The sequence below is a fragment of the Scyliorhinus torazame genome, chromosome 2, assembly GCF_047496885.1.
Source record: "Scyliorhinus torazame isolate Kashiwa2021f chromosome 2, sScyTor2.1, whole genome shotgun sequence".
Classification (NCBI taxonomy): domain Eukaryota; kingdom Metazoa; phylum Chordata; class Chondrichthyes; order Carcharhiniformes; family Scyliorhinidae; genus Scyliorhinus; species Scyliorhinus torazame.
The window spans coordinates 84,449,517-84,471,493 of NC_092708.1; the positions used below are offsets into that span (position 1 = coordinate 84,449,517).

The 21,977-nt window shown below is 46.9% G+C and overlaps 1 pseudogene; it reads right to left on the bottom strand.

Annotated features, from left to right (window-relative positions):
* Positions 1-19,202: 19,202 nt before the first annotated feature.
* On the bottom strand, positions 19,203-21,492 carry LOC140406703 (uncharacterized; annotated as a pseudogene).
* Positions 21,493-21,977: the final 485 nt, after the last annotated feature.

A 21,977-nucleotide genomic window follows, 5' to 3' on the forward strand; every position in this document is an offset into this window, starting at 1 on the left:
CAAAAACATCGATTTATCATGCCCCGTGCATTTCTGGGGTTCATCGTCCTATTGTAGGTTCTAACTGGGTTTCTGTCTTCATAATTTCCTTGTCTCGGTCTCCTTCTATAGTCTTGAGCCCTGTTCGTAGCCATATGATTTCGCCATCCTGTTACTAGTGTATCTTCCATATTCTGCCTTATTGCAGGCTGACCTATTTGGGTCATCAGAGCCATCGGAATCGAATGTTTCCCCAGAAACTTTTGTAAAGCTTTTGTCATCTGTTCGAATAAGTTATCCTTATCAGTAAACTGAACTCCTGTCAAAACCAGGAGCATATCCATGTTGCTCACTCTAGCACAGTCAAGTAATTTAAAGGCCAACACAGACTGTGGAAATTCCAGATTGTGTTTCTGCAGCCTTTTATATAGTCTGCCAAAATCCATTATATAGTCTTCCATGGAGATATCCTCCATTTTCCAGAACTTATCAAGATCCGACCATGCTTCATACGCACTTAACAAGTCATCTTTCTTATAAATCTTATCCATATAATGTAATAAAGTCTCCAGACCTTCTTCTGAGTCTAACTCTTCCAATTCCAGCTCAGAAAGCACTTTGTTTCACATTTAACTGCCATATGGTAGAGAAAGACCCAATGCCATACCTTATTTTCTCTTTCCTAAAGCAGTTACCTTAGTCCACATAACTACTGCACTTCTCCATTGGTCGTACGATTCCCCTTCAGAAAATAAGGGAGGATAGTCATATCCAGCCATCTTTATCATCGGTTCAGCCATATATCCCTTTTTTTTTTTCTTTCTTTTCTCACTCACTCCTTGGTTTGATCTGGAAAGTTGTATCTTTCAACCCTTCACATTTACACAGCAACCATCCTCTGCTACCAATTGTTAGACGTTTTAGTTGCTGTGATATGAAGAGTCTAAAGTTCTGTTCCTTTTTCACAAACACACATTTATTTCCTTCCAACAGCCTTTGCAGAAAACGCTCACTATACATCACCTGACGGAGGCCACCTGAAGCCCCTTTACATATCAGTGTCAATTAATGAATACTTAACATAAATGAGACAACTAATTGCAATGTCTCTTACCGCATTACTTAACACGGGTAAAGAAGGGGATGCTTGAAAGGAACCGTAGTGAGAGGGGACTGGCATTGCCGAACCTCAGCAACTACTATTGGGCAGTTAACATAGCCATGATAAGGAAATGTATGGTGGGTACGGGGTCGGTTTGGGAGCGGGTGGAGGCTGATTCGTGCAGGGGCACCAGCTTGGCAGCCCTGGCCACGGCTCCTCTGCCGCTCCCGCCGGCCAGGTACTCCAACAGCCCTATAGTGGTGGCGGCTCTGTGGATTTGGGGCCAATGGAAGAAACATGCGGGAGAAGTGGGAGCGTCGGTGTGGTCCCCAATATGTGACAACCACCGATTTGCCCCGGGGAAAATGGACGGCTGGTTTCGAGCATGGCGGCGGGCGGGTGTGGGAATGATCGGCGACTTGTTCCTGGAAGGGAGCTTCTCGAGCATGAGGGCGCTGGTGGAGAAATTTGGGCTGGCAAGGGGAAATTACTTTCGGTACTTGCAGGTGCGGGATTTCGTACGTAGACAGGTCCCGTCCTTTCCACACGTTCCACCAAGGGGGATCCAGGACAGGGTGGTTTCTAGGGGAGAGGTAGGAGAGGGGAGAGTCTCAGATATTTATAAAGAGCTTATGGGAGCAGAGGACACAGGGACTGAGGAACTGAAACTCAAGTGGGAGGAGGAGCTTGGTGGGGAGTTAGAGGCAGTATATGGGCGGAGGCTCTAAGGAGGGTAAACGCAACCGCAGCATGTGCCAGGCTCGGCCTGATTCAGTTCAAGATAGTTCACCGGGCCCATATGACAGTGGCCCGGATGAATAAATTCTTTGGGCTGGAGGACAAATGTGCCCACATTTTCTGGGCGTGTCCAAAACTCAGGGGGTACTGGCAGGGATTTGCGGAAGTCATGTCCCGGGTACTGAAAACAAGGGTGGCGATGATGATGCGCAATCAATTACTCTCGAGACAAGGTGAGTCATAACTAATAGGCTTTAATCTACTAGAACTGTTCCCCAGCAGCTTCAATACAGAAAGTGAAGGCTGCTGGGACGGCATTGTTTTTTATACTCCGCCTCTCAGGGCAGAGCTATGTACATCAGCCAATGGTAGACTCCTGGCTCTAGCCAATAGTCATCCACCTCTCAGGTACCGCAATACCTGGTATTACCACATTCACCCCCTGTTAAAAAAGAGCCCGGCGGGGTGATGGCCAGCGTTAATGTCGCCTTTTGCATGGTAGGACCAGGTATGGAGGTGCCGTGATGTCGAGGGTAATAGCAAAGTGTTCATGGTGCAGCAATCAGTCGATCGGGTGGCCTAGTCGTCCTTCTGGAGAGTCTGGGCTTCGGCGGTGATCCTGATGGGGGTCCCGGCGGTTGCGACTCCGGGAACGTGGTGTCGTCCTCCCAGGCAGCTTCGTCACCCCTAGGCGGCGCTGTTGGGGCGAAAAGTGGGCGGGGGGGCACCTGTAGGGGGCGTCGGTGCTTGTTCGGGCCTAGGCAGGAGCGGCGGGAGTACTGACCCTCCGGTCAGGTGCTGCGGGGAGGGTGGGGGTGTGGGCACTGGTGCGGGTGCGCTTCTGGCTCCGGCGGGCGCCAGGTCCCGAAGGGAGACCGTGTCTTGGCGGCTGTCAGGAAACGCTACATAGGCGTACTGGGGGTTGGCATGCAGCAGGTGGACCCACTCGACCAACGGGTCCGACTTGTGTGCCCTCACATGTCTCCGAAGCAGGATGGGTCCGGGTGTCGCTCGCCAGGTTGGGAGCGAGGTCCCGGAGGAGGACTTCCTGGGGAAAACAAGGAGACGTTCATGAGGTGTCTGATTTGTGGTAGTACAGAGCAGCGACCGGATGGAGTGAAGGGCCACCGGGAGGACTTCCTGCCAGCGGGAAACTGGGAGATTCCTAGACCATAGGGCCAGCAGGACGGTCTTCCAGACCGTGCCGTTCTCCCTCTCAACCTGCCCGTATCCCCGGGGGTTGTAACTGGTCGTCCTGCTCGAGGCTATGCCTTTGCTGAGCAGGAATTGACGCAGTTCGTCACTCAGAAAGGAGGACCCCCTATCACTGTGAATGTATGCGGGGAAACCGGACAGTGTAAAGATACCCTGGAGGGCCTTGATGACGGTTGTTGTGGTCATGTCTGGGCAGGGGATGGCGAACGGGAACCGGGAGTACTCATCAATCATGTTCAGGAAGTACGTGTTGCGGTCGGTGGAGGGGAGGGGGCCTTTGAAATCCATGCTGAGGCGTTCAAAGGGACGGGAAGCCTTTATGAGGTGCGGTAGAAGTGCGGTTTGCACTCCGCGCAGATTTGGCAGTCCCTGGTGACTGTCTTGACCTCCTCGATGGAGTAGGGCAGGTTGCGGGTCTTGATAAAATGAAAGAAACGAGTGACCCCCGGGTGGCAGAGGTCCTCGTGGAGGGATCGGAGGCGGTCCACTTGTGCGGTGGCACAAGTGCCGCGGGACAGGGCATCAGTAGGCTTGTTCAGCTTCCCGGGACGGTACAAGATCTCGTAATTGTAGATGGAGAGTTCTATCCTCCACCACAAGATCTTGTCGTTCTTAAACTTGCCCCGCTGTGCATTATCGAACATGAAGGCCACCGACCGTTGGTCCGTGAGGAGAGTGAATCTCCTGCCGGTCAGGTAATGCCTCCAGTGTCGCACAGCTTCTACTATGGCCTGGGCCTCCTTTTCGACCGAGGAGTGGCGAATTTCGGAAGCATGGAGGATGCGGGAGAAGAAAGCCACGGGCCTGCCCGCTTGGTTGAGGGTGGCCGCCAGAGCTACGTCGGACGCATCGCTCGCGACCTGGAAGGGGAGAGACTCATCGATGGCGCGCATTGTGGCTTTTGCAATGTGTGCTTTGATGAGGCAGAAGGCCTGGCGAGCCTCCATCGACAGGGGTAAGGTTGTGGACTGGATTAGGGGTCGAGCCTTGTCTGCGTAATTGGGGACCCACTGTGCATAATAGCAGAATAAGCCGAGGAAGCGCTTTAGGGCCTAGGGGCAGTGAGGGAGGAGGAACTCCATGAGGGGGCGCATGCGCTCAGGGTCGGGGCCTATGACTCCACTTCGCACTAGGTAGCCTAGAATGGCTAGACGGTCGGTGCTAAATACGCATTTATCCTTATTGTAAGTCAGATTAAGGATATTCGCGGTCTGGAGAAATTTTCGGAGGTTGGTGTCGTGGTCCTGCTGGTCATGGCCGCAGATGGTGACGTTATCAAGATACGGGAATGTTGCGCGTAAGCCGTACCGGTCAAACATTCGGTCCATCTCACGTTGGAAGACTGAGACCCCGTTCGTGACACCGAAGAGAACCCTTAAAAAGTGATAGAGCCGCCCATCTGCTTCGAAGGCAGTGTACTGGCGGTCACCATTACGGAGGGGTAGCTGCTGGTAGGCAGACTTGAGATCCACCGTGGAGAAAACCTTGTATTGCGCAATCCTGTTCACCAGGTCGGCTATACGGGGGAGAGGGTACTCATCCAGCTGCGTAAACCTGTTGATGGTCCGGGTGTAGTCAATGACCATCCTATGTTTCTCCGCGGTCTTTACCACCACTACTTGAGCCCTCCAGGGGATGTTTCTCGCTTCAATGACCCCTTCCCTCAGCAGCCTTTGGACCTCCGACCTGATAAAGGTCCGGTCCTGGGCACTGTACCGTCTGCTCCTGGTGGCGACGGATTTGCAATCCGGGGTGAGGTTCGCAAACAGGGAAGACGGGTCGACTTTCAGGGTCGCGAGGCCGCAGACAGTAAGGGGGGGTATAGGGCCGCCAAATTTAAAAGTCAGGCTTTGCAGGTGGCACTGGAAATCCAGCCCAAGGAGGGTGGCTGCGCAGAGGTGCGGCAGGACGTACAGGCGGAAATTGCGGAATTCCCTGCCTTGGACAGTGAGGTTCGCTTGGCAGAACCCCTTTATCTCCACCACGTGTGACCCGGAGGCCAGGGAGATCCTTTGGTTTGCGGGATGGGTGACAAGAGAACAGCGCCTTACCGTGTCGGTAAGCTTTCCGTGCTCCCAGAGTCGATCAAGCACGATGTCACGTGGCCGTTGATGGAGATCGTCATTGTAGCTTTTGCAAGCGTCTGGGGCCGACTCTGGTCCAGAGTCACCAAGGCCAGCTGCAGTAATGGGGTGAACAAAGCTTTCCATGCTCCCAGAGTCGATCAAGCACGACGTCACGTGGCCATTGTCACCAAGGCCAGCTGCAGTAATGGAGAGTTCTGGTCGGGCAGCGTGTAGTCGGCTGTGCTGGGGTCCTGGGGCCCCATCCAAGATGGCGTCAGCCATGGGTCGCACATGGAGTCCGGGGATGAAGAAGATGGCGGCGGCGAGGGACAAAATGGCGGCGCCCACTCGTCCAGCGTGGTGGCCAGGGGCAAAATGGCCACGCCCGTGAGTCGCACGCGGCCTGAGGATAGGGGGATGGCGGTGGGCGCTGGACGGCTGGGGCCTGAAAAGGGGGCTGACGATAGTCGCTGGCGACGTGGCCACGGCGCGGGCCTGGCAGACCCCGACATAGTGGCCCTTCTTGCCGCACCCTTTGCAGGTCGCGGTACGGGCCGGGCAGCGCGGGCGGGAATGATTCGCCTGCCCGCAGAAGAAACAACGTTGTCCGGCAGCGGTAGCAGGCCGTCTCACCGCGCAGGCTTGTGGGTTCAGAGGGAAGGTCTGAGGCGCTACCGCAACGGGGTGCCATGCAGCCCAGGGGGCCGCCGCGCATCCGGGAGCAAAAGCCAGCGCGTTGTTATATGCATCGTCCATGGAGACCGCCAGGGCCCGTGCCTCAGTAAGTCCCAGAGTGTCCATTTCTAGGAGCCTTCGGCGGATATCGGGGGAGGTCATACCTGCCACGAAAGGAACCCTGATCAAAAGTTCCGTGTGCTCATTCCCCGAAACTGACGGGCAGCCACAGTTTCGGCCCAGCACCAGCAGCGCCCGGTAGAAGTCTTCCAACGTTTCTTCGGGGCTTTGCCTCCTAGTGCCAGCAGGTGACGAGCGTAGACCTGGTTCACAGGGCGGATATAATGTCCTTCTAGCAGCTCGATTGCTGCAGCATAATTCTCCGCCTCCTCGATCAGAGGATAGATCCCAGGGCTGACCCGCGAGCGTAGAAGGTGCATCTTTTGTCTTTCCGTGGGCGTGTCGGTGGCTGTGTCGAGGTAGCCCTTAAAACACGCCAGCCAATGTTTGAAGAAAGCAGCAGAATTGTCCGCATGGGGGCTGAGCTGAAGGCACTCCGGTTTGATACGGAGATCCATCCTTTCAACTGAAGTTGTAGCAGATTAAATTGATGCACAATCAATTACTCTCGAGACAAGGTGAGTCATAACTAATAGGCTTTAATCTGCTAGAACTGTTCCCCAGCAGCTTTGATACAGAAAGTGAAGGCTGCTGGGATAGCATTGGTTCTTATACTCCACCTCTCAGCACGGAGCTATGTACATCAGCCAATGGTAGACTCCTGGGTCTAGCCAATGATCATCCACCTCTCAGGTACCGCAATACCTGGTATTACCACAGATGAGTCCAGAGGTGGCAATATTTGGGGTTTCGGAGGACCCGGGAGTTCAGGAGGGATAGAGGCCGACGTTTTGGCCTTTGCTTCCCTGGTAGCCCGGTGACTCAAAGCCCCCAAAGACTGAAGTATGGCTGTCGGACATGGCAAGCTTTCTCGGCTTGGAAAAAAATCAAGTTCGCCTTACGGGGATCACTATCAGGGTTCGCCCGGAGGTGGCAACCATTCATCGACTTCTTCGCGGCGAATTCATCGTCAGCGGGGAGGGGGTGGGCGTATAATAGGGTAGAGTAGGGGGAAGAATAGGTGGGTCTATTTGCGAGAGAGGAGTTGATATTTGCACTATGTTTTTGTAATTGATATTTGCACGCTAATGTATATTGTTACTGTTTACAATGCCAAAAATACCTCAATAAAATTGTTTGTGAAAAAAAACATGGCTAACTGAGCTTTCAGCATTCAACAAGTTGTGATTATTTTACTTGTTTCACATAAGACTACTGACTTTATGTAAAAAATTTAAATTAATACTTTAAATTCTCAATGTTTAGTTAATAAAAGCCGCCTCATATCAGCGTATATATTGAGGTTAGTTTTCTGAGTACAGGTGGCAGTGGGAATCTTGAAACTACTGTTTGAGGTAAATTCGACTATTGTATAATTTTAATGAAATCTTCTATTTCTTCAGAATTTCTGAGGTTATAAATGGCTCTTTTTGCGATTAAATGCTGATGTATATAAATAGACTACGTACAATCTGATTTAGTGTTGCTATCTCTGAAATTATAGCTCATATTCTAACTTACGAATTTCAAACCAGAGAACTGAGAGTCTGAATCCCAGACTTGATTAGCATTTGAGCATAAATATTGGACAAAATTCGATGATTTTACCTTGGGAGCGGGTAAACAAATGCATCCATCTGTAGGATATTGTTCCTAAAGTTGATCTTAAAGGCACACTTAAAGCTGCATTGGTGAAGTCAGCAGTCATGACTCTTCCACTTATGCAGTGCAATGGAGGAAAAATAAAAGAATGTATAAAATTGCTTCACACACTTCACGTGCAGAACGTACAGGACATTCATGAAATTTGGTTTCGCATTAAATTGCACAATGGTTTCCCTCCTGATTGGGCATGGAGTCTGCCCCAGCTGTAAGAACCATCCCCATTGAAAGACCCACTCTGTCCTCAAGGCTGACAACCCCAAGTCTTTAGGACCTGCCTGATTGGCCACGGAGACCCGGCCTGGTTTATTTGGGTCTGCTAGAGTCTACAGTTCCAACGGCACTATTGGGGCTGTAGAGCTGCCAGCCATCCAATTGGCTGGCAGCTCTGTGGGTTGGGGTGTTACACCTCATCCTGTACAGAGGCAGTAGCTCAGACTGCAGGACTCAAAAATGTAAAATGCAGTTGGGTTTTACATAGCTCGCCACGATGGGGTTTCTCCAACCTCCAGCTGATGGATGGGGTCTGCTGCTGGCCTGTAAAATCCTAGCTAGAGTGATTAAAACACAGTTTTGGGGCAGCACGGTAGCATTGTGGATAGCACAAATGCTCCACAGCTCCAGGGTCCCAGGTTCGATTCCGGCTTGGGTCACTGTCTGTGCGGAGTCTGCACATCCTCCCCGTGTGTGCGTGGGTTTCCTCCGGGTGTTCCGGTTTCCTCCCACAGTCCAAAGATGTGCGGGTTAGGTGGATTGGCCATGCTAAATTGCCCATAGTGTCCAAAATTGCCCTTAGTGTAGGGTGGGGTTACTGGGTTATGGGATAGGGTGGCGGTGTGGACCTTGGGTAGGGTGCTCTTTCCAAGAGCCGGTGCAGACTCGATGGGCCGAATGGCCACCTTCTGCACTGTAAATTCTATGAGTAGAAGGCCATTCAGCCCATCATAATATAACATAGCAATTGAGTCAATCCCATCCTACATTCTATTCCCATATCCCTACTTGTATATTTTCTTTATGCACCCATCCATTTTCCTTCTGACATCATTGATCATTTCTGCTTCCATCACTGTCTTCAGCAGCAAGCACCATGCCATTATTACTCACTGCATGAAAACCGTTTCATCATATCCATCCTGTATCTTGTTGAGAAAGTGGTGGAATGTGTTATTAAGGATGTCGTAACAATGCACTTAGAAAATTATAGTACGACAAGGCCGAATCGACATGGCTTCGTGAAATGGCAATAATGCTTGACAAATTTATTAGAGGTCTTTGGGGATATAACTGGCGGCGTAGAAAAAGGGAAGCCAAAAGGCAAGATACCAGAAGGTAGGGTGCCACACAAAGGTGATTACAAAAGATAAGGGCTGATAGAGTTGGGGTAATTTCTTAGGATGGATAGAGGATTGGTTATGGACTGGAAGCAAAGAGGGATAAGTGGAGCATTTTCATGTTAGCAGGCCATTGCTAATGAAGTTCCGCAAGGATCAGTGTTGGTTCCTCAGATATTTTCAAATGACTTAGATGAGGGCACCAAACGTAATGTATTCAAATTTGGTGATGATACAAAGCTAGGTGAACGATGAGGAGGACAATGAAATGTAGGAAAGTATGTTGTGAAGAGGAGATAAGGAGCTTACATATGCATTTAGGTAGGTTGAGTGAGTTGGCAAAAAAACTGTCAGATGGAGTAGAATGTGGGAAAGAAGTTCACTTTGACAGGAAGAATATCAAAGAAGGGTATTGTGTAAATGGAGAATGACTTCAGAATTCCGAGGTACAGAGAGATCTAGGTCTTCAAGTGCATGGGTCACACTTGTAGGTTCAGCAAGTAATTAAGAAGGCAAATTGAATTCTATTGTTTATTACAAGAGGATTTAAGCATAAAAAAAGGTTGTTATGTCTCAGTTATACAGGACATTGTGAGGCCACATCTCAAATATTGTGAGCAGTTTTGATTTCCTTATTTAAGGAAGGATCTAAATATATTGGAGACAGAGGTTTACTAGATTGACACCGGTCTTATGAGGAAAGGTTAGACAGATTGTGTTTGTTTCCACTGGCGGTTGGAAGAGTGAGGGGTGACTTAGAACCATAGAATTGAGCCATAGAATTCCTGGAGTGCAAAGCAGGCCATTCACCCCATCGAGTCTGCACCAACCCTCTGAAAGAGCACTCTACCTGGGCCCACTCCCCCAACCTACCCCTGTAAACCCACCTAGGTTGCACATCTTTGGACACTAAGGGGCAATTTAGCATGGCCAATCCACCTAACCTGCATATGTTTGGAGTGTGGGAGGCAACCAGAGCACCCAGAGGAAACCCATGCAGATATGGAAAAAAAGTGCAAACTCTACACAGACAGTCACCCGGGTCCCTGGTGCTGTGACGCAGCAGTGTGCCACCATGCACCCAATAACTTCAGCTGGTATAGGAATTGAACCTGCACTGTTGGCATCACTCTGCATTGTGAACCAACCATCCAGCCATCTGAGCTAACTGACCCCCTAATATTCTGAACGGTATTGATAAAGTGGATGTGGAAAAGATGTTTCCTCTTGTAGGTGAGTCCAGAACTCCGTGGCACTGTTTTAAAATTAGGGGTTGTCCTTTTGGGATAGATGAGGATTTTTTTCTCTCTCAGAGGATTATGCGACTTTGAACTCTCTCGGACTCAGAAGGTGGTGGAGACAGGGTCTTGAATATTCTTAAGGTGGAAATAGATAGATTCTTGTTAGCCAAGGGAATCAAAGGTTATCGGGGGATGGATAGGAATGTGTAGTTTTAAACACAAACAGGTTAGCCATGAAATTATCAAATGGCGGAGCAGGCTCGAGGGGCCGAATGGCCTATTCTGCTCCTATTTCATACCTTCTAATGACACAAAGAAGCTTCAGAGAGTTATCGGCAGGTTAAGTGAGTGGGCAGCAGGTGACAGATGGATTGTAAGGTGGGGAAGTATGAATTTATTCACTTCGGTAGTAAGAAAAGAAAGGCAAAATACATTTAATACGAGAAATATTGACGATCAGAGAGACTTGGCTGAGGGCAGCACGGTGGCATAGTGGGCTAGCCCTGCTGCCTCACGGCGCCGAGGTCCCAGGTTCGATCCCGGCTCTGGGTCACTGTCCGTGTGGAGTTTACACATTTTCCCCGTGTTTGTGTGGGTTTTGCCCCCACAACCCAAAAGATGTGCAGGTTAGGTGTATTGGCCGCACGAAATTGCCCCTTAATTGGAAAAAATGAATTGGATACTCTAAATGTATTTATTTTTTAATTTGAAAAAAGAGAGATTTGGCTGTACAGGTACAAGAAGCACCAAAAGTTGGTAGGCAGGTACAGCATGCAATTAGGAAGGGAAATTGCATGTTAACCTTTATTGCAAGAGTGCTGGAGTATAAGGCATTCTTGCTATAATTGTGTAGGGCTTTAGTGAAACTATACCTGGAGTGTTATGTACAGTTCTGGTCTCCATATCTAAGCAAAGATATACCTGCTTTGGAGATGGTACAGCAAAGGTTCAATAGATTGGTTTCCTCAGATGAGGATGTTGCTCTATGATCAGACCCTCAGTAAATTGAGTCAGTACTCCCTGGAATTTAGAAGAATGAGACTTGATCTCTTTGAAACACCACCACCTACAAGATCATCTCCACTCACACATCATCTTGATTTGGAACTATATTGTTCATTATCCCCAAGCCAAAAGCCTGGATTTCTCCCTAACAGCAGAGTAGGTGGACCTACACAACATGGGCTACAACGGTTGAAGAAGGAGGCTCACCGCCACCTTCTCAATGTCAATAAATGGTGACCTTTCAGGCTCCTCCCATTCCCATGAATGAATATATATATATATATATACACACAAGTGGCTGGAAGGGGTTGACGGGATCTGGGGCCCAGATTTATGTGGCATCCTGCACACTCTGCGCCTCAGCCAAAATGGGGCTGAGACCCAAGATCTGGAATTCCCACCAACATTTCTGCCAGATCCTAATATTTCCAGGAATTAAGGGACAGGATGTGAATCACACATGGGGCAAACCCAAACACAGAAGAGCCATTTGAATTCAGTGCTGAGTTCAAACAGGTGGAGCAAGGCCTGTTTTCTGCCGTGAGTGATTACAATTTTTGAGTTTAAACATGAATATGTGTAAAAGGTGAAAAGAATTTGTGGAACTGTCAAGATATTTAAATCTGCTAAATTTTGAGGAAAAACAGCCTGCTTGGTCTCTGAGTTGAATGGCTCCGGAGATGTTTTCATGGTGGATACTGGGTGAGTTGGCATGGAGGATGTAAGGGCAAAGGGGGTGGTGGATTGTGGGTGGTATAAGTTGGCATTAAGTTCTTATGTGGGCTATAAGGGACCATGGGGATAGGTAGATGGGGTTAGGTTGCCATGAGGATATAATAGGCCATGGGTGCTGGCTAGGGGCATGAATTAGTATGGGAGGTGGAGTAATGTGACAGGTGAGGGTTTGAGGGCCAAACAACTTTTATTACAACCGAAACAAAATCCCAGAGCATCAAGATGGGCCTTTTAAACAGCCCACCTCAGCACTTGGCAGCTGCTGTAGAAGCCTCTGAACTGTGTCCAGTGGCAACACACAGTATGCATCCCGTCAAAAAGAAATCTAGCTATTTGGGGCTGTTTCTTTGGAATCGTGTTCAGTGAGCATGGAAGGTTCTTGACTCTGTGCACTTGCCTCGGGAGCAAATATCCGGACCTGGGAAGTAGTTTTCCCTAGCTGGGGAATCTGGAACATGTGGACACGATTAAACATAATTGGCAAAATTTTCCAATTTTTCAGCAGAGTGGTACAGCAGGCGGGAGAAAAGGCGTGGAAGCTGCCAGCTCCAATGGCGACTTGCTCTGCTGTATCGTTCAGGTCATAGCTGAAAGAAAATTAAATGAGGAGGCGGGTTCCATGATGTAAGGCTGGTGGGGTGGCCTCTGACTGATCCTGTCCCACCAAAAACAGGTTCCCTGACACAAAAAAATTAAAAATAGAACCCTCACCCAAACACTCCCACAGAATGCCCCCCCTCCCCCCCACAGAACACCCCCCCCTCTGCGGAACACCTCCCATCCTCTAAGCAACAGCCCCCTCCCCACAACAGAAAACCCTCACCCAGAATGGCACTGCCAAGAGCAGTGCCATGCCATGCCAGGGATCAGTGCCCAGGCATGACCCTCTCCCCCAGAGTGCTGTACTCCCTGAACTCCTCTGGTGGGTTCTGCTTGTCAAGTGCACACTGTGAGACCTTGTCATAGTTCACGATAGCGTGCCCTCACATCGACATGAATAGATAATTTAATGAGGAGAGGGGGTGAACAGGTGTGTGGCCTGATAATTATATGTAAATTTATTGTAATGAGCATCTGAGATCAAGCGTCAGGATTCCCACTATCTTATTTGTGGGGTGCTGGGACAATCACGCTGGGAAATCCCACTGGCCTAAAATGAGACTTGAGCTTTTCGCGATATTTTGCGCTCCCGTCGCCATTTTCGGCCACTTTGAATGGGAGTGCAAAATCCTGGCCAGCATGTTGGATTGAGGTTTAGAGGGTTGTGAATCTTTCAAATTGTTAACCACAGAAATTTGTGGATGCTCCATCATGGATATACTCAAGACTGAACTAGGCAGATTTTTGGTCTCTCAGGGAGTCAAGGGATACAGGGAGTTCAGGCAGAAAATCAGCTACAATCACATTGAACCGTGGAAGAGCCTTGAGGGGAAGTATGATGTACTCCTGCTTCTACTTTTTATGTTCTTATGGCACAAAACCATGCACAGTCCACATGTATGTCAAAAACATTAACCTCACAATACATTATGAGACCTCACAAGTCTGAAAGCGGGCACATGTGGGACAAGGTAAACTGAGCAAATCAGCGCAGTGTCCCTTGTGAGGAGGTTTCCTATATAGATGCATGAATATTTTTTCCACAATTGGGAAAGTTTCCAGAATACATATGTACAACCTTTTGGTTGTATCTAGTTAAATGGTTTGGCACAGCTGCAATAAGCATCTCGAACAGCTGCATTTTGACTTTGTGTGCACATGGTTCTTGTTTGAGAAATCTAACCTTGTCCACACCATCACACATTACTGAGATGTATCCTTCGAAGGAAAGTAGTGTGGCCCACTCATGAACAAACATAGACTTATTCATGTTTGCACCAACAGTAACTTACATGCCGCACATACTCAAACCTTTGTTTGTATTTTGGATGGCCGAAGTATTAATGTGTCAGGGCTTTCCAACATTGCTTTCAATATCTAAACGGATTAATTTCTTCTCTTACATGTGTTTAGTATTCAAACAGAATGATAATCCACTAATCACACAAGTAAGTGTTTAAGGAAATTAGATATGTTTAATTTATTTGTTTATAATTATCGGAAAAAGAAACTGTAAGACAGTTCCAAACATAGGAAAATAGAGAAGGAGTAAGCCATTTGGCCCATAAAGCCTGCCCTGCCATTCAATTCGATGATCATCTATCTCATCAGCACTCTCCCAGGCTATCCCCATATCCCTTCATGCCATTGCATCCAGGAAGCTATCAATTTCTGTGTCAAACATGCTCAATGATTGAACTTCCGCAACCCTTTGGGGTTGAGAATTCCAAAGATTCACTTCACTTTGACTGAAGAATTTCTGCCTCATCTCAGTCTTAAATGGCCTAAACTTTATCCCGAGACAGTGTCCCCCAGTTCTAATTAATAATAATAATCTTTATTGTCACAAGTAGGCTTACATTAACACTGCAATGAAGTTACTGTGAAAAGCCCTGGTCGCCACATTCCGGCACCTGTTCGGGTACACAGAGGGAGAATTCAGAATGTCCAAATTACCTAACAGCACGTCTTTCGGGACTTGTGGGAACACCCAGAGGAAACCTACGCAGGCACAGGGAGAACGTGCAGTCTCCTCACAGACAGTGACCAAAGCCGGAATCGAACCTGGGACCCTGGAGCTTTGAAGCACCAGTGCTAACCACTGTGCTGCCGTGCCACCCATGACTCACCAGCCAGGGGAAACGTTCAGTCTACATCGACCTGTTTCTTCCTGTAAGAATCTTGGAAGTTTCAATGACTAAATGGAATAATTTCTTCTCTGACATATCTTTAGCATTCAAACAAAATGGTAGTTATGACAGTTAGATAAGTTTCTTCTCCTTCAAGCCAAATACACATGAGTCTTGGATAAAACTATGAAATAGTCTGACTTGTGACCAAAGGTATAGTGTAGGTAGTTTTTAGAACTCTGTCATTGCATACCATATCCTCCTTGCTAGACTTCCCACAAAAGACAACTACAACTGTTTAAGTCATATCAATATGACACTCAAGAAAGGGGTTGACAAAATGAAAGTGACCTTCAGTTTGTTAATCTACCTTCTTATGGTACTTTACATTATTGAAGGTCAAACTTAATTCATCTCATATGAAAGGTTTCCGTAGGTGTGGGAAGATTTGCAAAAGTAAAGTTGTTTTCCAGAAAGTCTGCCAACCTTGAGATGATCGAGTCATCACACCTTTAAGAAAGGTTTAATGGGGTGGCATGATGGTGCAGTGGTTAGCACTGTTGTCTCTCGGTGCTCAGGACCTGGGTTCGATCCAGGCTCCGGATCACTGTCTCTGTGGAGTTTGCACATTCTCCCGTGTCTGCGTGGGTCTCACTCCCACAACCCAAAGATGTGCAGGATCGGTGAATTGGCCATGCTGAATTGCCCCTTAATTGGAACAAAAAATTAATTGGGTACTTTAAATTTTAAAAAAAAGAAAGGTTTAGGTAAAGTCTGGAGATGTTTAAAATGCATTTGATTTTCGCCTTTCACGAGCAAACAATGCAGTGCAGAAGGTAGGAATGTCCAACGATCTATAACATAAATGAACATACAGGAGGCAATCATCAAGAGCCAGTGTTGGCAACAATGTAACCCTATTTCAACAAGTTAGCTTGTCCAATCTCTGCCGAGTGGGGACAAGGCATAAAGGGCTTTGACCAACTATCTCAACACTGGTCATACAGTTCTCACTGCTGCATTACGTCTTGAAATCATTTTGTAGCTAAATTCAATCCTTACTTTTTTTACTGTAACAATTATTTCACAAACACATTTGTGCTGGGATGCATGATTACATGTCATGTGCCTGACATATCTTTGCATAAACCGCTTTTGAAAATTGATTTGTTTTGCATGGTATATACTTTTAAAATCTTTCCTTGCTTTTTGGCAAAATGCACGGCATATACATAAAAAGAAGAGAACATCCAATATTATTGTAATCTTCATGCATACAATGAATGCAATTGATATTCTATCTCTGTAAACAACTTAAACATCTCCAATGTCTCTACTCTGCTGAAAGAGAAACTAAGGAGGACTAAGACTCTCTTTATCATCTTCTCTCTAATGACAGCAGTGTTAAATCAACCTGCACTTCCCCTTTTTTGGGAGATGGGAAGTGGTCATGAAACAATGCTAAGGCCGACATACAGAATTATAATGTATTACTGCCACAGGCAGGCAAAAATATATTTTATTTTAGATCATACACAGCCAATACATACTAGTACATTTGTTTGATATGTAGGAGCATTAATGCAGCACACATATATACAGAGAATACCTGTAAAAGAATCATAACAAGCTTTTATGTTTCATAACAGATAGTGATTGGAGAACGCAACAGATTCAAAACAAGATGTTTCATAATAATATTTAACATTTAGGAATTGTGATAGTATTTTTGCGTATGCTCACAGACATTCTGATTTCATCTTTACAAGGTAAATATAGTGGGTAATCATGATTCCCAAGTAATTGTTTTAAAGCTGCAGATTATATATCAGTAAAAATATGATGAGTTATACTGATGATAGCTTTGGTTTTAAATAGTGAAACTCTGAAACAGTTAAAGTGCTTCAAATTAACTTGTTAACTTGTGCTACGGATGTGGGCAATGCTGCTTTTGACCATTCTGTGATATCATAATATTACCACACCCTGGGTTCGGGCGCAGTCAATTCCAGCCCCTGCTCGACTTGGAGTTACAATAAAATTAACCAATATTTCTGAGAAAAGTACCCAAAGTCTTTGGCCCCTAGCTACCCAATAACTACAGTCACCAGGTTTTTAAATATACGCACAATTAAGTTTATTAATAACACTAACTATAATTAAATATGCATCAAATACAACAGGTTAACTATTATATAATGCCTAACTTAAACTCACCCCACCCTCTACACAAACAGACACACACAAGACAGACAAGCACAGAGGAGAGAAGAAGGGTGTAAAATAAAAAGTTAAGTAAAAAGATAAGGGGCGGGTTTCTTCATTTCAGAAACTAAGTGTTGACGTCGAAGCAGAATTTATGGACTTTCACGACAGCAAAACTGGTACCGAACCTGGATCGATTCAGCAACCGTGGAGGGGCTAGCACTGGCGCCATATGGAACACAATCGATTTCAATGAAAAACGGGGCGGGATCTGCCGGGTCCATGATTGACACTCGGGAGGCTGACAAGCTGCAAATGCATATATACATTACAAGCCCCCCACACACTTATGCCCAGCCAATAAGATGGAACTGGTACTGCTGGAGCGCGCCCAGACAGCTGATGGGTCGGCAGGGGCCAGAGGGAACCTGGGGGGGGGCGGGGGGCGGGGGGGGGGGGGGGCTGAGGGGACACCAATACCACCTGTGACCCTAAGTTCACAGTGGGCTGTTAGCGGCATATTCAGCTGCATAGCTGCCTTTCCAGCTGTGGCAATGGTGTTCCATGCCCATCCACCTCAACCCCACAGCCTACCTCCTGGCCACTTTGCTTCACTCCCCCCGGCCCTGGCAGAAACTCCCCATCCAGCGGCACAACTATCAGCAAACTATGGCATTGTTGGATACTTTCTGTACCCCCTCTCTCTCCCTCAGCAGCTACGATGCCGTTTCACAATTTTTAAAAGCACAATTGAATCGCGCCGTCGGGAACTCGGCCCATCGGAGGTGGAGCATTGCGGAGGCCCCAGAGAATACCAGGTCGGGCCCGCTAATGACATGCAAATGGTATTTACTGTATGTGCATTTCAGACTGCATTGACGCCGCTGTCGAGGTGATGGAGAATTGTTGTTTGGCGTCAAATTGGCGCATGCTGCGATTCTAGCGTCGGAACCTATTCTCTGCCCAATCGCATTTCATGATTTCAGCGTCAGCTAAGAGTTTTTGCTTTGGATGGTTGTTTTTAGCATACCTTCCTTCAAGGCCTTCTGTTTGAGGTATCCTGGTTCCAATCTGGAATGGGTTTCACTATAGATTCATTCCGGTCTCTGCAGTTTCAGAAATACAGCAGCTTTCCTGGGGATAACACAAGGGAGAGTGAGATAGCAGGTCCCTTTCCCCTGATTGTCAACGTCTCAAACTCTGCATTCTTTAGGTCTCTGGAAATCATCCCACTCAGGTAGGATCCAATCACCACCTGTTACTGTGCACAATATAGCCCTTTAGCCAATTCATTGGTCACCAGCAGACCAATTGTACTGAGTCCCACCCCATTTCTGGGGTGCCGCAGAGTGAGATCAGCTGCTCAAAATTTCAACCATATACTATGTTACATCTATTGGAATTCCTCATTCTCTCTCCTGCTTGACTTAAAGATACATGTCCATTAAGCTTCCATGGATCAACATGATAACAGAAAAAAATAAAAGGAAATAAGGGAATCAACAGGAAGGACCCTTACATACCTCCCTCGCTAAAAGACAGAAACGTCAGGACATGGACGTTTCATTATGATGTATGCAAGACATAAAACACAAACACATATCCTCCATCCATCCCCATTATAAAAGTTCCCTTCCAAGTGGGTGGCAAGGTAGCACAATGGTTAGCACTGTTGCTTCACAGCACCAGGGTCCCAGGTTCGATTCCCGCTTGGGTGACTGTCTATGCGGAGTTCTCTCTGTGTCTGCGTGGGTTTCCGCCAATTGCTCCGGTTTCCTCACACAAGTCCCGAAAGACGTGCTTGTTAGGTGATTTAGACATTCTGAATTCTCCCTCTGTGTACCTGAACAGGCGCTGGCGTGTGATGACTAGGGGATTTTGACAGTAACTTCATTGCAGTGTTGATGTAAGCCTACTTGTGACAATAATAACGATTATTATTATTAAGTCTCTACCTTGATAACTAGTCAGTCCTTAAAAGCGTGACAAAGCATCCACAATCACATTATCCTTTCCGAGAATGTGTACAATTTTAACATTTAACATTGAACTGTATTAATAATAAATTCCAATAGAATAATCTTGCGTTCCAGGTTTTAAACTTTTCTATAAACGCAAGCTAATTATGGTCCGATAAACTAAACTTTGTTCATTGTCATTTCGGACATATACTTCAAAGTGCTAAAGGGCTGGCAGTACTCAGGTCAATGGCATCTGTGGCCATTTTAAATGGTCTGAAATGTCTGGGGCAGCCAGCACCGGTTCACCCACTAACATGGCCTCCAATCTTCCAAACTCCACTTGACGTTCTGTGGACCACAGCATATTTGCTTGTTTCCACAACATATCCAACATGCAATGTACTTCAGTCTCTAGCTGAACCAACCACCGTGGTTTTAGTCGAGATGGATGTGGCTTTTTTGCCTCAGAGTTTCCTCGTCTAGCTCATGATTAGTTAACGGAATGCCTCCTGGTGTTTCCCTACAACGCTGCATATATTTTCTCAGTATCTTTATTAGATCTTTCCTTTGTTCTTCTTCTGCTGATAGGTTTGCATCTTTGGTTTTAGCACTCCCTCCAATATCTTCAAACAATGCCTTATTTTCACTCTCCTTCAAAATCAAAGACAACGTGCTTCCCTTTGTCAGGTTTCTGACTGTCCAAATTAGAGCGTGCCGCCTGAATGAGTTCCTTCTGCATTTCTGTCTCTTTCTGACCCTCGTGTAATGCAGTCAGTCTTTTCTGATCGTCCAATGAATGCTTATCCAAATTTCGAGTATCTTGAAAATGAAAATCGCTTATTGTCACAAGTAGGCTTCAATGAAGTTACTGTGAAAAGCCCCTAGTCGCCACATTCCGGCACCTGTTCAGGGAGGTTGGTATGGGAATTGAACCGTGCTGCTGGCCTGCCTTGAATGCCAGCGATTTAGCCCAGTGTGCTAAACCAGCCCCTCTGCAGCTAGACTACAAGCAGTATTGTCAGTGTTGAGGGAAATTTTTGGTTCATTTTAAATCAATAAGCACTTTTGATCCCCTCCAGCTTTAAATTGCCTCTTCCCCTTCACATGGTTACTTACAGCGTCAAGTAAAGCTGAGGGTTTAATCTTCACAGAGTTGGTTGGCTTTTTATGCACCATTCTTGGTTTTACAGCTTTTACCTCTTCATTAGATCCTTCGTAATCACAGCTCTTGGCCGGGATTCTCCGAGTTCGGGCCGGCTCGGAAAATTGGAGATGACAGCCCATGACGCCGGTCCGACGCCGGGACGAGATTCTCTGGCGACCGGAAAATCGCAGCCAGTCGTGCGCGTGCGTGGCGCTTGCCGGGGGCAGATGAACGAGGCCCCCGCAGCGATTCTCCGCCGTCAACCGGCCGAATTCCCGCTGGCGGGGTTCTAACATTGTTCCACCCGACGGGAGCTCGGACCCGCGTCCTGGAGGGGGGGTGCGGGGGGATCAAACTCTGGGAGGGGCATCCATGATGGCCAGGCCCGTGATTGGGGGCCACCGATCAGCCGGCGTGTGCGATCCGGGGGGGGCTCTACCTTCTTCTGCGTCGACCCGCTGTGTGGCTCCACTATGTTGCACGGCGAGCAGTGCAGGGCCGTGTACGGCAGCGCAGAGCACTCCAGCGCCATACTGGCCCCCTGTGGCCAACAGAATCGCTGGGCCAAGAGACCCGTTGATGACGGCGTGAAATACTCCGGCATTTACACCGGCGTCAACACTTAGCCACATTTTCAGAGAATCCCGGCCGTTATCTCCATTTAGTAATACAGATTTATACAGTTCATGCTTTCCATATTTCAACTTTTCTTCTTTACTTTCAGATATACCAAGGTGAAGCCTGTGGCTAGGCGTGTACGTTGTGGATGTGCTGAATTGAATAGATATTGGTCTTTTAAATGGTGGTGTCCTGCAACTACTTTTCACATCATTATCAGAATCAGAGGATGGCACATTATTGGTTTCATTAATTTTGTTTTTGTCAACAAATGCGGTTGAGCATCGCTGTTTGGTCCTTCATCCACCTTCCTCCTCATTTCAAAAGGAATTGATCACTGATTATTTCATCTCCTTTGCAATTTGCTTCCTTTACCTTGAAGGTGGTGGGTCAATCAGCTGTTTGCTTGGTGTCATTTCACAGTCATTGCTGAATAGCTGATGCCATGTTATTATGTATCAAGACAGACATGCTCTGGGGAAAATCTAAAGTGGATGGCAATGGTTTTCCTGCAAGAGGCAGTGACAAATTACTTTTAGAAAAGTCCAATTTACTGTCTTCTTCTGATTTTCTGTCTTCTTTCATAGCTTTGGAAGAATTACTTAACATCTATTCAAGATCGGTTAGTGACAGGTGTATTCGGTAGCCGTTGTTTATCTTTGCTTCATAATCAGAACTCAAGTCGAATTCAGAACTCTCATCTGAATCTTCATCACTGTTATTACTAGATTCGGACTCCTCTTTCCTCAGATCACCTTCAGTCTTGGAGTTCTCAGAGTCTGGTTCTCTACTGGATTTAATCTTTAACAAATTTCTGTGAAGAATTATTCTCGTGGAGATAATTTCAGCAGAATCAGATTGACTCCCATTGTCATTTGATGTGTGATTAATGTATTTCAACATTTCTTTCCTTGAGTCATTTAATGCCCAATGAATTTCTCTAATTCCCACCTGTCCTGCCATTGGTCTTTCGTGCGTTATCCATAGTACTTCCCTCGGACTGTCTGTAATTATGGGAGGTTACAGTCTTCATTCCTGCCAAATCATTCACTTTCAAAGTAACTCTACTCCGTCCACTGGTAACACCTTAACCACTCTGTTAACTACTGGGCCTTGACACTAAATCACATTCCAATCATGCTTTATACAATAGAACCGGGATATAATTTCTACTTATTGTCTTCACTAGTACCTCAGCTTTCAGTGAACTCTCTGGAGGGAAAACCAAATCCTTCTCCAGTAAAAGATTTTGCGTAGCATCTGTATCTCTTAAAATAGTTATGGGTTTGGCTACATCAGTTGAAGAAAATGATGTGACCCAGACAAAAACCCTGCATATATCTCATCTACCTCATTCATCATAGCTGCTCCCACAGCAGTGTTTACCTCAGGTCTCCTAAATTCAGTTAAAGCTACAATTTTCCCTGTAATATTTTCCAAAATATTTT